The sequence below is a fragment of the Aethalodelphis obliquidens genome, unplaced genomic scaffold (genome assembly GCF_003676395.1).
Source record: "Aethalodelphis obliquidens isolate GAN/ISIS:26980383/991018 unplaced genomic scaffold, ASM367639v1 scaffold18, whole genome shotgun sequence".
Lineage (NCBI taxonomy): Eukaryota > Metazoa > Chordata > Mammalia > Artiodactyla > Delphinidae > Aethalodelphis > Aethalodelphis obliquidens.
This window is the reverse complement of record NW_020837962.1, coordinates 10,785,841-10,800,689: the sequence shown is the minus strand read 5'-3', so window position 1 is coordinate 10,800,689 and position 14,849 is coordinate 10,785,841. Positions and strand designations below refer to the sequence as shown.

At 43.7% G+C, this 14,849-nt stretch overlaps 1 long non-coding RNA gene across 3 annotated transcripts in view; it reads left to right on the top strand.

The window, feature by feature from the left end:
- The window catches only part of LOC113626282 (uncharacterized), a 55,844-nt gene that overhangs the window by 31,638 nt on the left and 9,357 nt on the right, over positions 1 to 14,849 (top strand). For 2 of the 3 annotated variants that reach the window (XR_003435108.1, XR_003435106.1), the window contains exons 2-3: positions 10,513 to 10,831; positions 12,911 to 13,058. This is a non-coding gene — a long non-coding RNA (uncharacterized LOC113626282). Of the gene's footprint in view, positions 1 to 7,473; positions 8,106 to 10,512; positions 10,832 to 12,910; positions 13,059 to 14,849 lie in introns of those variants that run through there. The other variant, XR_003435107.1, reaches the window with a different exon arrangement.

The window sequence follows — 14,849 nt, the reverse complement described above, 5'->3', positions numbered from 1 at the left end:
CCAATAAAGTGGACAGCCTGGAAGAAATGGACAAATTCTTAGAAAGGTATAACCTTCCAAGACTGAACCAGGAAGAAATAGAAAATATGAACAGGCCAATCACAAGTAATGAAATTGAAACTGTGATTAAAAATCTTCCAACACACAAAAGTCCAGGCCCAGATGGCTTCACAGGTGAATTCTATCAAACATTTAGAGAAGAGCTAACACCCATCCTTCTCAAACTCTTCTAAAAAATTGCAGAGGAAGGAACACTCCCAAACTCATTCTATGAGACCACCATCACCCTGATACCGAAACCAGACACAGATACTACAAAAAGAGAAAATTACAGACCAATATCACTCATGAATATAGATGCAAAAATCCTCAATAAAATACTAGCAAACAGAATCCAACAACGCATTAAAAGGATCATACACCATGATCAAGTGGGATTTATCCCAGAGATGCAAAGATTCTTCAATATACACAATCAATGTGATACACCATATTAACAAATTGAAGAAGAAAAACCATATGATCATCTCAATAGATGCAGAAAAAGCTTTTGACAAAATTCAACACCCATTTATTATAAAAACTCACCAGAAAGTGGGCATAGAGGGAACCTACCTCAACATAAAAAGGGCATATATGACAAACCCACAGCAAACATCATTCTCAATGGTTAAAAATGAAAGCATTTCCTCTAGCATTTCCTCTAAGATCAGGAAAAAGACAAGGATGTCCACTCTCACCACTATTATTCAGTATAGTTTTGGAAGTCCTAGCCACAGCAATTAGAGAAGAAAAAGAAATAAAAGGAATACAAATTGGAAAAGAAGAAGTAAAACTGTCATTGTTTGTAGATGACATGATATTATACATAGAAAATCCTAAAAACGCCACCAGAAAACTACTAGAGCTAATCAATGAATATGGTAAAGGTCAGGATACAAAATTAATGCACAGAAATCTCTTGCATTCCTATACACTAATGATGAAAAATCTGAAAGAGAAATTAAGGAAACACTCCCATTTACCACTGCAACAAAAAGAATAAAATACCTAGGAGTAAACCTACCTAGGGAGACGAAAGACCTGTATGCAGAAAACTATAAGACACTGATGAAAGAAATTAAAGATGATACCAACAGATGGAGAGATATACCATGATCTTGGATTGGAAGAATCAATATTGTGAAAATGACTACACTAACCAAAGCAATCTACAGATTCAATGCAATCCCTATCAAATTACCAATGGTATTTTTTACAGAACAAGAAAAAAAAATCTTAAAATTTGTTTGGAGACACAAAAGACCCTGAATAGCCAATGCAGTCTTGAGGGAAAAAATTGGAGTTGGAGGAATCATGCTCCCAGACTTCAGACTATACTACAAAGCTACAGTAATCAAGACAATATGGTACTGGCACAAAAACAGAAATATAGATCAATGGAACAGGATAGAAAGCCCAGAGATAAACCCACACACATATGGTCAACTAATCTATGACAAAGGAGGCAAGGATATACAATGGAGAAAAGACAGTCTCTTCAATAAGTGGTGCTGGGAAAACTGGACAGCTACATGTAAAAGAATGAAATTAGAACACTCCCTAACACCGTACACAAAAATAAACTCAAAATGGATTAGAGACCTAAATGTAAGACTGGAGACTATAAAACTCTTAGAGGAAAACATAGGAAGAACACTCTTTGATGTAAATCACTGCAAGATCTTTTTTGATCCACCTCCTAGAGTGATGGAAATAAAAACAAAAATAAACAAATGGGACCTAATGAAACTTAAAAGTTTTTGCACACACACACACACAAAAAGTTTTTGCACAGCAAAGGAAACTACAAACAAGATGAAAAGACAACCCTCAGAATGGGAGAAAATATTTGCAAATGAATCAACAGACAAAGGATTAATCTCCAAAATATGTAAACAGCTCATGCAGCTCAACATTAAAAAGCAAACAACTCAGTCCAAAAATGGGCAGAAGACCTAAATAGACATTTCTCCAAAGAAGGCATTTCTCCAAAGAAGACATACAATGGCCAAGAAGCACATGAAAAGCTGCTCAACATCACTAATTATTAGAGAAATGCAAATCAAAACTACTATGAAGTATCACCTCACACCAGTTAGAATGGGCATCATCAGAAAATCTGCAAACAACAAATGCTGGAGAGGGTGTGGAGAAAAGGGAACCTTCTTGCACTGTTGGTGGGAATGTAAATCGATACAGCCACTATGGAGAACAGCGTGGAGGTTCCTTAAAAAACTAAAAATAGAGTTACCATATGACCCAGCAATCCCACCACTGGGTATATACCCAGAGAAAACCATAATTCAAAAAGACACATGCACCCAATATTCACTGCAGCACTATTTACAATAGCCAGGACATGGAAGCAACCTAAATGCCCATCAACAGATGCATGGATAAAGAAGATGTGATACATATATACAATGGAATATTAGCCATAAAAGAATGAAATCAGGTCATTTGTAGAGATGTGGATAGATCCTGAGACTGTCATACAGAGTGAAGTAAGTCAGAAAGAGAAAACAAATATATTAACGCACATATGTGGAACCTAGAGAAATGGTTCAGATGAACTGGTTTGCAGGGCAGAAATTGAGACACAGATGCAGAGAACAAACATATGGACACCAAGGGGGGAGAGTGGCGTTGGGCGGGGTGTCGTGGCAGTGTGATGAATTGGGAGATTGGGATTGACATGTATACACTAATATGTACAAAATGGATAACTAATAAGAACCTGCTGTATAAAAAGCAAATAAAATTAAATTAAAAAAGGAAATGGTAAGAAGACCATTTTTCTTTTCTTTTCTTTTTGGGCGTGTCCTCCGGCTTGTGGGATCTTAGTTTCTCCACCAGGGATCGAACCAGTGCCCCCTGCAGTGGAAGCCTGGAGTCCTAACCACTGAATTGCTGGGGAATTCCCAAGACCATTTTTCTTTTAATTAAATAGTTTTATTTAAATTATTTTCTCACTGGGACTTCCCTGGCTGTCCAGTGGTTGAGACTCCACGCTTCCACTGCAGGGGGTGCAGGTTTGATCCCTTGTCGGGGAACTAAGATCCCGCATGCCACATAGCCAAAAAATTAATTAATTAATTCATTAAATCATTTCCTCACCAAAGTCCCAGCCATGAGATTTGCTACCAGTATTTGGATATACTAGTATGGTCAGTGGATTATGGAATGCTCTGAGATTCCTTAAGCAAGTTTAAGAGCCCAGGAAAGATCATCCATTTGTAAAGCATTTCCTCTGCCTCATGATCTAGTCTTTCACCCCTAAAGTTTCTAAAATTCAGCAATCAGTCCAGCACGCCATGACTTACCAAAGAACTCAGGTATTGGAATTAGAATGCCAGTACGTGATTCTTCACATCACTAGAATTGCCAGGGGAATCCACACCTGCCACTGCAGTTCATATGTTCTTTCCCCAGGGAGAGAAGCTGGGTTGATATGAGAAAGTTACCTGGCAACTACATTACCAGAGAAAAGATGATCAATGATTTTAAGGCTACTTTCTAAAGAGTCTTGTGTCCTTCACAGCACCTAAACACATGCCTTATACATAGTAGATGCTCAATACTTAGTGAGTTGAATTAATTAACAAGCCCCATGAATCTCCCTTTTTCACACTAGGAACTAAAAATGTCACATGAACCATTTTCATATTTGCCACTTTGGGGTCATCCTGTCACTTGGACAATGCTGAACAAACAATGACGTTTCCCCTCTTTCCACATTTGCATAATGCCTCCCCAAAGACATCTAGTTATATTGTCCCAGCCTGAATTTGTTTTTCTAGTTGTAGATCAGAACCATGACCTATTGTCTCTGTTCCTTACCCAGTAATACTGAAGTATGTCTCCAGGACTAACCACCTAGCAGCATAATCTTGGTGAGCTCATCAAAGTCCAGAGTCGTGCAGGCTCAAAAGTTTTATTGATCAGCACACTCAGATTAGATGAAGTTCTCAGGAGGTAGAATCACAATGACTAAACTCCTAAGTTGATATACACACCAGAATGCCAGTTGATTAATTTATGAGAATTGTATTTTCCAAGGAGATATCCCCTAGCTAATTCGTTTAAATTGCAAAATTACTTGGGGGAAAATAGGAAGAAAATAGACAGGCGTTCTTCAGACACTTCAGAGTTTTGCAGAGTCTCCCTACGGAAAGTACAGGACGTTTTGAATCTAACTTGCATTTAGGGGCATAGTAAGACACAGAGAATTACAGGGAGGAGAAAAAGCTTGGGACATGAATGCATCATGGGGATCACATACGCCATCATCAAAGTGTACACATATTCATCTTCCATTCTCAGTGGTGTGCTTGAAACAAAGTCAAAAATTGGGAAAAAAGCCATTAAATGTGAGGAAAGCTCCTTGTTATTAAGGACTTTGATGTTCCATTTCTAGGGTTTCAGAAGAAAAAATATGTTTTGTGTCTTATTCAGTTGGATATTCAAAAAAATGCAAAACAAAAGATGTACCAAGAACTATAGAAGGTTCACCAACCTTAGTAAAATATAAATGTAGAGAATGTGAATATGATAGTGTCATTGGATTTAAGTGAATTTAAGAGCCCGTCTCTTAGAGCCTTTCACAGAGTCTGTCCAAGTCCCACCTTGCCCTGTATCCTAGCAAAGTGAGTGCAATAACTAAATTTTGAACCTGTCAATGAAGGGAGTCAGTCCTTTTTCCGTCTTCACAGACTTCAGTTTCAATTACATGGCTGTGGTTAGGAGATGTTGGAATAAAGGAGATGGTGAGAAATAAGAATTGGAAAGTGCCTTTGGCTTGGTGAGCTTATGTTCTAGTATGTGAATGCTAAATTACAGGCTAATTTGGACACTCCATTAACGATTGGGTGGAGAAATCCAGTTTATTTGACTATATAGATGGGTTGAGCACATCAACTTTACTGAGTACTTATCCTGGGCTATGTAACAATCTAAACCCTTTATAGGATCAACTCCTTTAATCCTCACAACAACCTACACCATCCCCATTTTAAGATGAGGACATTGGAGCACAAGAGGAAATGTGCTCCCAGTACACAGTGGTAGGTCTGGGAATCAGACCCAAGTACTCTTGACTCTAAAGCTTGTGCCTTTTCCAAATTTTTTTCTTTGTGTAATAATCACAAACTTACAGAAATGTTGGAAGCATGATATAAAGGACTTTCTCTCCCTGGATCATTTGAGAGTAAGTTGACAGCATGATACTCTGTCTTTCCCAAATATTTTACTGTGTATCTCTAACAAACAAGGACGTTCTCCTACAGGACCACCATGTAGCCATCAAAATTACTAAATGAACATCAATACATTATATTATTTAATCCTGAGACCCCATTCAGCTTTTGCCAGTTGTCCCAACAATGCATTTCATAGCAAAAGGATTCTGTTCAAAATTACACGTTGCATGTAGTTGTCATGTCTCCTTAGTCTCTGTCAGTCTGAAATTGTTCCTCTGTCTTTTCTTGACTTTCGTGACCCTGACACTTTAAAAGATCATCCAGTTATTTAGTAGAACATAGCTCAATTTCAGTTTTTTCCTCATAGTTAGATTCAGGTCATCTTTGTCAGGAATTCCACACATGTGATGTTGCATTCTTCTTATCGTATGCTGTCAGGTGGTGCTATGGACTGAATTTGTACCCCACCTGAAAATTCATATATTGAAACCCTAAACCCCAATGTAATTAATTGTATTTGAACATAGAGCCTTTAGGAGGTAATTAGGGTTAAGTGGTATCATAAGGGTGTGCCCCTCATCTGATGCGATTGGTGACCTTACAAAGAGAAGAAGGAGAGGGAGATCTTTCTCTCTCCACACACAGTCAAAGGAAAGGCCAACTGTAGACAAAGCAGCCTTCTGCAAGCCAGGAACGAGCCCTCACCAGAAACTGAATCCTGCCAGAACCTTAATCTTGGGTTTCCAGGCTCCATAATTGTGAGAAAATTAATTCCTATTGTTTAAGTCACTCAATCTGTGGTATTTAGTTATGGCAGCCTAAGCAGACTAAGACAGGTGGTGTAAATTTCAATGTCTTCAGACTAAGACAGGTGTTGTAAATTTCAATGTCTCCCATTACTAGTGATGCTACTTGGATCACTAAATGAAGGTGGTGTCTGCTAGGCTTTTCCATTATTTCCTATTTTGTAATTAATAAGCATTTTACAGGGAAATACTTTGAAACTACTTAAATATCCTGATACTAATGAAACTCAATTTAATCTTCTATTTATTTACATCTTACAGAATCAATGTTTCCTATTCTATTCTATGGTTTATAACTTTTTAATATCATTATATTTTTGTCCCTTGTTTCATCACTGGGAGTCCATTCAAACTGGCTTTTGTGTTTTTTGACTTGTCCCCATATTCCTTGAGCATTTCCTTGCTTTCCGCCACATCAAGATGTCCCAGGCTTATGTTTTATCAACCCTCTCTAGCACTCTGTTTCATCATCTGAAATGTGGATATAGTAAATGGCAGGAACAATGTAAGGATCAAAGTAGATAGTGCATGTGCGAGTGCTTAGAGAAAACTGCTCAGTGTTGTACTTAATCAAAGATGGTATACTTACCCTAAGGAGGTTTATCAGTCTATATCACATCCCAGCTCCCTCCATTTATATCCTGATGGAGTACTACTCTCACTGTGCAACCAGATTGTTTATAAATGATGGATGGATGAAGTGGGGCCAGAATAAAGGCAGAGAGAAGCCTCCACTTTTCTTTCCCACACACTCTTATCCCAACCCATGAGCTCCCTCTTCAGAATATATTCAGAATATCCCAATCCAGAATCACACACACACACACACACACACACACACACACACGAAAATTAGGGAAGTATTTGAATATCCATCAAAAGGGAAATGATTGAAGATTGAACACATAATGGTAAATGCCAAACACAGGAGTTTAAAAAAAAAAAAGATGAGGTTGATATATTGAAACAGAAAAACTTGTAAGATATACTAAGTAGACAAAATTACAGATTAAGATCCAGCAAGACATACACACTAATGACAGTTATTTCCTCTGGAGAGGGAGTGTAACTTGGGAGTTAAGGGATGAGAGGCTTCATTTTTTTTTTCCCCAGGGAATGAATTTTTTTTTTTTTTAATTTTATTTATTTATTTATTTATGGCTGCGTTGGGTCTTCGTTTCTGTGCGAGGGCCCTCTCCAGCTGCGGCAAGTGGGGGCCACTCTTCATCGCGGTGCGCGGGCCTCTGACCATCGCGGCCTCTCCTGCTGCAGAGCACAGGCTCCAGACGCGCAGGCTCAGTAATCGTGGCTCACGGACCCAGCCGCTCCGCGGCATGTGGGATCCTCCCAGAGCAGGGCTCGAACCCGCGTCCCCTGCACTGGCAGGCAGACTCCCAACCACTGCACCACCAGGGAAGCCCGAGAGGCTTCATTTTTAAATGAGAATGTTTTGCGATACTTGTGGAATATGAAAAAATTAAAACAGAGGGAAGAAAAGCATTGGGTTAGAAGCGAGTTCTAGTCCTACTTCTGTGATTAGACAGTCACTTAAACTGTCGCAGTTTTCTCGTCTGGAGGACGGTAATAGTACTGGCTTCATAGGATTGGTGTGAGGATAAGTTACTGTGTACGTGTATAAAACTGTGCCAAACATATAGTAAGCGTTACGTATTTTTGATACTGTCATTATCTCATCTGTAAGTAGGGTATGAGTCCGGGTAGGCCTGGTACAAAGACCCTTCCAAGTAAGAGAAGTGGAACATCCTGTCGAGCAGAACAGCAGCAGTAACCAATAGGAGGGATTAACAAACGTCCAGATCCAGGGCCCCAGGTTTTCGAACAGCGTTATTGGTCCAGGTTATGACGCAAACGGGGAACCCGTCTCCTCATTGAGGAAGACTGCTGTCGATTAGCGGGGGGGCGGAACCAGCTGGGGAGGGTTGTGCGTATCCGGCGACGCTGTTTTCCAGCTTAGCCCTTGCGCATTCGTCAGGCTTTCTGGAAGTCCCGGCCTGCCCCGCGGCAGCTTCAGGCCGCGCGCTCTGGGAAATGCGACCAGGTGGGTGAGTCGCGCGTTTGAGGCTTTTCGCGGCGGGGCGGGCTGGAGCTCCGCGGCTCCGCCCTCTCCCCTGAGGCTCTCATGATGTCCTGGGTCTTGTGACGGGAAGGCTCTCAGTGGCCGTGACCCGGTGCTTCCTCCCTCTGTTTGGAGAGGCCTGGGAACATGGTAGGCTGGTGTACGGGACCTGTCGCCCTTTGGAGGCTCCTGTCCGCTCTCTTTCCCCGTGAAGTGTGCTTTGAAAGGCGCAGAGCCTTTTACCCTTGTGCTTTACGTGAATAAAACACTGGTTCACCGAGGCCCTATCGCGTCCTTGTGCGCCCTTGTGTTGGGCAGTGAGGACACGAACACAGCTCAGACATGCTCCTTGCACTCAGAGAGCTCCCAAACTGTGGAGTAGATAAACTTGCAGAAACAAGTTCTGGTGTTAGGTGGAGTAAGAGAAGGCTCCCTGAGAAAGAGTTACAGACAGGGCCGAGGAGTTCAGAGCGTCAAGGAAGCGTCAAGAAGGTGGTGATGGTGCTGTTACCAATCCTCTTCCAGTGGGTTTTTTGTCTTCTTTGATGGACTCCACTCATGAGAACATAAAATTTACCGTATTTCTAATTTCTAGGCTTAGGTGCCCTTCCTCCCTAGCTTGGGAGGAATGGAGATTGGCAGCCCCTGGTGTTCAGTTTCTCTGGAAAGAATGAAATCAGGTCTTGGGAAAAGGTTAGAGGGCAAAGACACTATGGAAAGCAGAGAGCCTGTTCCACGATGTGGGGCCAGTTCACCTGTGCTGGATTGTAGACCATGTGTAGGAGAGTGCGCAGTGAGACTGGAGCAGTAGGTTAGATCTAGAATCCAGGGAGAGCCTTTGCAAGTTAGGAGATCTTGACTTATTTCAGTGGTATTAGGAAGTCTTGAAGGCTTTTGAGCAGAGCAGTTTACACAATTGAATTAGATTTGTAGAAAGTCAAGAGATCCAGATCTGCTTTGTAGGAAGATCAGGTAGATAGATGGAAGACTCTTGTACCAGCCTGGCCTAATGATGTGTCCCTGACCAGGGGTTCTCAACCAGGGAAGATTTTGACCCCCCAAAGATATTTGGCAAAATCTGGAGTAGTCTTGTCATAACTGACAGGTGCTCCTGACATCTAGTGGGTGGAGACAAGGGGTGCAGCTAAACATCCTACAATGCATAGGACACCCCCCCAACCCCCCACCCTGACCCACACAGACAACAAAGACCTGTCTGGCCCCAAATGTCAATACTGTAGTGCTGAAGTTCAAGGGAATTCCCTGGAGGTCCAGCAGTTAGGACTCCACACTTCCACTGCAGGGGGCAGGGGTTCGATCCCTGGTCGGTGAACTAAAATCCTGCGTGCTGCGCAGCATAGCCAAAAAACAAAAATCTGAGCTTTAAAACAACAACAAAAAATAGTGCTGAAGTTCAGAAATGCAACCTTAGAGCGATAGAAGTGGAAACGAAGGGGAGACAGATCTCAGAGACGTCTCAGCCAGAGACCAGTCTTTGCCTCCTTTCATATTCTTTACAATGCTTAAGTACTTTAAGCAGTCAATCAGGTCTAAAGACCCAGACTTCCTTGTCTTTTTTCACCCTTTCATTCCTTTGCAAAATATTTATTTTGCATGAGACACTATTCAAGGTGCTGTGATTCAGCAATGAACAAAACAAATTACCTGCTCTCCAAGAACCTTACATTCTTGTAGGGATGACAGACATGAAACCAATAAATATATATCAAGTAGTGAGATATGCTATAAAGAAGTTCCTGTAAGATAGAGCTTCTGTTATTATCACCACAGACCATTTACTCTGCATCTTGTAAGTGCCAAGCACTGGCCAGATGCTTTACAAATAGCATTTCTAATCTTTTTCTGTATGCTGCAGGATTGGTATAGTTATGCTCAGATGAGAAAAAGCAGCTTAGAGAAGTTGAGTATTTTGCCCCACATCAGTTAATGAGGAGTTGAGCTGGCACTGGAAACTGGATCCACCTGACAAAGTCTGTGAGATTTCCATTAGGACACCGTCTGACTTGAATGGGAGTGCAGTGGTTGAGAGTCCGCCTGCCAATGCAGGGGACGCGGATTTGTGCCCAGTCCGGGAAGATCCCACGTGCCGCGGAGCGCTGGTCCCACGAGCCATGGCCACTGAGCCTGCGCGTCCGGAGCCTGTGCTCCGCAGCTGGAGAGGCCACAACAGTGAGAGGCCCGCGTACCGCAAAAAACAAAACAAAACAAAAAAAAACTATACCTTCTCACCCAAACTTAGCAAAGTGAAGTAGAAATGAAGCTCTTATTGGAGAGGCCTAGCTGGAAGTGATTCTCCATATTGTAGGAACTACATTTGAGAACACATGAGCCTCAGTTGAATTTGTCTTCATTACTCACATTCTCTCAGGTGGCTGATGGCAGGTTCTGACATCTCAGAGAGGTTGGCAACTTGGAGGTCTCCCACCAGCTCTTCAGACTCTCACGATATTGGCAACTGCTGGGCCTCACTCACAAGCTTTCAGCCAGCTCTGGGAGCTGTGCTTGTGATGGCTGCAGCCCAAACTACATCAACGAGAAGATCCTGGAGCTGAAGCAATTCCCGACACGTCTTCCTTTCTGCATGGGAAGATCCAAGCCTGGATGAGGGTGCATCATCCAGGAAGCGTTGAGAAGGCAGTGACCTTGGTGCAGCATTTAGAGTGAGAACCCAGGAGACGAAGGCAATGGTGATAAGGGGAGTAAGGAAAGAGAAATGGGATCAGGTTGGAGAGGGCCTGGGTTAGGGGACAAGCAGTTGGAACAAGGTGGAAAAACTTGATTTAGCTGTTGCTTCTCAAGCACTTGTTTGTTTTCATTATTGGTGTCCATGCCAGCTTTTAAGAGAACAGATTTTCTTTCCCCTTTGAAGGAAGGAGGGTGGGTGGAGAGAGAGTTTGGACCCTCATCAATCACCGAGCTTTCAGTAGGTCTCAGCTGCCAAGAATAAAGGAAGGGAAGTATTTGTCCCTGTAGAACTCAGGCTTTCTCCTCTGCAGGTTATAATGACCTGAGCCAGCTCTGTAAACGAGAGTCTTCTGGTTCTTGACATGCCTGTTGAAGACAGAGGGATTGTAACGCTCAGCTAGCTGTGGGAACTTTGGTTACGTCCTCAGGGTCTGGGTCACACCTCTCACAAAACAGAACCGGATTTCTGGTCAGGAGAGGGCCAGACTGGGACCTACTGAGGACTGATAGTAGTGCTGCAAGATATAACAGCGCTGTGGGGCCCTGGGCAGGGGCTTCCCCAGACCTCCCAGCACTGCCCTGAGCACACAGGACTTGGAAGCACTCTCTGCTGTTCTGCTCAGCCGCACACATCATATTCCTCAATCAAGTTTCTAACTCTGGCTTTGCAGGAATCTCCGTTCCTATACTTTTCCTCCCTGGGCCCATATGATGATCTTTGGCGGGGGAGGTAGGGTGTCCATTGATGGGGTTTATTTCCAGGTGATGGTGTTTGTGCTCCAAGAAGAGCCAGCAACCGGGGTTATGGCGGGGAGGGGGGCAGTTACCAGGCTTCTATTGGAGACCATGAAGCCCATCCTCAGGGGCTTTCCCAAGAGAAGAGGCAGAGCTATGCTCAGACCACTCAGACCCTGGGGCCTTAAAGAACAACCCACCTATTTGAAGAACAGAGTCTCAGGCTGGAAAGGGGAGAGGCAGGAAGAATCCAGGAATGAGAGGTTGTCCGTGCCTGTGCCATCCATCAGAGACGTAACCTTATCGTTCGGTCATGACCACAGTTGGGAGCAGGAAGCTAGTGATTTGGGACGCAGTTGTGGTTCTGAGGCAGCTCAGTTCCATATAGAGGCTTTGTCGTTCCCTCTGGTTCTCCCTTCAGAAAACTTCATTCCGTGATAGCTCTTAGAAGGGTCATGTATGAATCAGGTCTAGGGGCTTACATGGTGACCTGCTGCCATACAAGGCAGAGGGCCGGATCTTAGTTTAGACCTATAAGACTCTCCCACTATCAGGTGCGGCACTGGGGTCCTGACTCTCTGCCCAGCCACACGTACCATGCCTCGATGGAAGGGGTACCTTTTGACCATCCTGTATAACAAGTGAGATCTCTGATGGGTCTCCTTTTCTGTCTTTTTAATGGGTCTCTTTTTGCTTTTTCTCACTTTTGGCTGTAAAAATTTCTTGGGAACCATGTCTAATCTATACTGTGTAATAACTAGCTCTTAATCTTGTGCCAGGCACAACACCATGCCTGGGAGGTAGTTGCTGGTAATGGGTGTGACATGAAACCTCAACTGTACCTTCCTCCTCCCCAGGAGGCTGGGCCTACGGCCCCTGCCACAACAAGGCTGCCCTCGTGGCATGAACATGTAGTATAAGGTCTGTGTTTGGAGGTTTCACAGAAATTGTTAGCCAGAAAGAGTGTTGAGAGAGACAGTGAAAAATTAAAGGTTTTGAAATTGATCTGACCCAGGTTCAAAATCCAGCTCTTTCACTTTAATCACTATGCAAGTCACTTTAAACCTATGATAGCAGGTGTGCTTTGGGGCTACCAGGAAACCCAGACTTTACTTGCAAATCTCAGTAAATCCCCAATTTATCAAAAACTCCAGAAGTGCCACTAGAATGGCCAAGTGTACAGGAAATGCCCGAGCAGCTTCAGGACCACAGCTTTCTCCAGATGCCAGAACAGAGTGGCACAAGTTCAAAATCCTTCAGGCTAACTTCCATATCACAGGGAGTAGCCAGGTTAATTGCTAGTGTCCTGTGACCTGCACTCAGTCCTTCTCTTTGTCTCTATCCAGAAGCCGAGCCGAGGACGAGCAGCAGGACTGCGAGGAGGCTGGAGCTGATGATGGTGAAAGCGAGGATTCGCCTGTGATGGTGTCAGCGATGACATGGGCACAGTCTCACCCAGGACCCCAGGAGTCCTGGCTGTTCCCAAACTGACTGGTAAGGCAGTCCCTCACAGGAGAGGCAGACAAGAGGTGGCAAGAGGAAAGGAAGTTGGGTAGGAGGCCTGAAGGGCCCAGCTCTGGCTTTGGCTGTGACCACCCATCAGCCACCTTAGGCTGAGAAACCACAGCAGATGTGTGAAAAGGGAATGGTGTGCAGGCTTCGCGCTACTTCTCTGGGTTGTGAGAATATTTATTTGATCCTGTCTGTGGCAAGTGCTTAGCAGTCCTTGGAAAAAAGGCATGCTGTCAGTTGAAAAATTGTATCAATGAGTTAAAATGTTTCAGTGAGGAAGGGATGTACAGACACTATATGGAGAGCCCCAGTATTAAACGTACAGGGGAAAACTGGCTTTTCAATGGATATCTGAAGGGCTGAAGCAAACCAGAAGTATCAGTTACACGTCAGAGGAAATGGATAGACTTGAGGGTGTTGCCTTTTGTACAACCTACTTCAAATTTATTCTCAAGTGGTTGGTGCAGTGATCATGCTGATTTGTCAGTGGGACGTAGACACTAAGGTAACAGAGGTGGTAACTGTAGGAAGCAGCGACCACACAGGGAGTAGGGGGAAAGGTTGGGTTTATCAGAACTCAGAAGCAGGTTGGGTTTATCAGAACTCAGAACTTAGAGGAGTGGCCCTGCGGAGCTGGAACTCAGATCTTGGGGCTTGGGGGCTGGGTGTGCTGCCTGACTTGTGCTGTATTTCTGAGGGGTCCAGTAAGGCTGGTTCTGGAAGGAAGATACAGTGTGTTTCGTTCACTGCTTTGTATTTGGCTTCTGTGTAATACCTGGTACTTTACAGGCAATCAAATGTTTCCTGAATGAATGAATAACTGGATGTATTCTCCAGTTCTTACTGTCTGCTCCAGACCCTCCCGAGAGGCTGACAGGCAAGGGCTGCGCGCTCTAGTACTGTGTTCTTTCTCCTGCCCAGCAGACTACAGGATAAAGCAGTTTGGACGGTGGAGGCAATCTAAGAATGCAAGGAGTTCAACAGTTGCATCCCAGTTTCCCTGGTTACCGCAGACCCAGGACTGGGAGGAACCTGCCTGTGAGGCCTGGGTACCTGTGCTTCCTTAGCGATTCCATTGACTTTCACTGGCTTTCCTCACTTATCAAAGCCAGCTTCTTTGAGCTGGTGTACAAAGCCCTTCAGTAGTTGATCCACCCCGGGCTGTCCCCCTCTTCCCCACCATGATCTCCAATGAAGTCAGGCTGTCCCCCAATGGGTCACATTCAAGCCCATCTCTTTGCCTTTGCCTGAGCTTTCCTAAGGTATCATTTTTTCCCACTCTCTGTAGAGCAGAGGTAAGTATGTGACTCTGGGAACTGACCTGCATAGCTTGTCCACTGGGCCATGTTCAAGGACCGTGTATGCAGAGAACTGTGGGATGGAACAAGCGAGACTCAAGCTGAGGAAACACTGAAGTATATTTTTCTGTCCTGCCTTTGCTTCTCTTTTTCTAAATTAAAAAAAAATTTTCGGGGGCTTTGAGGTAGAGTATACATTCTCCTTTGCTCATCTGTAATTCCTCAAGAAGGCTTAAAGCAGAGACCATGACACTTGCTTTTCAACAAAGCTTAGGCAAGGTACTGACAACCTGCACGCACAGGCCAAGAACCATGGACAACTTACCCATCTTTCACATTTTATCATAGAGATTTCACAAAAGCTTAAACATCTATGCCTTGTTCTGGATCAGTAAGCTTTAATTTTGGCTCTTCATGCTCCTCACACCCAGCCTTCTTTTCACCTGTAGTCAGAGCTGCCTGCAGCCCCTGTGTT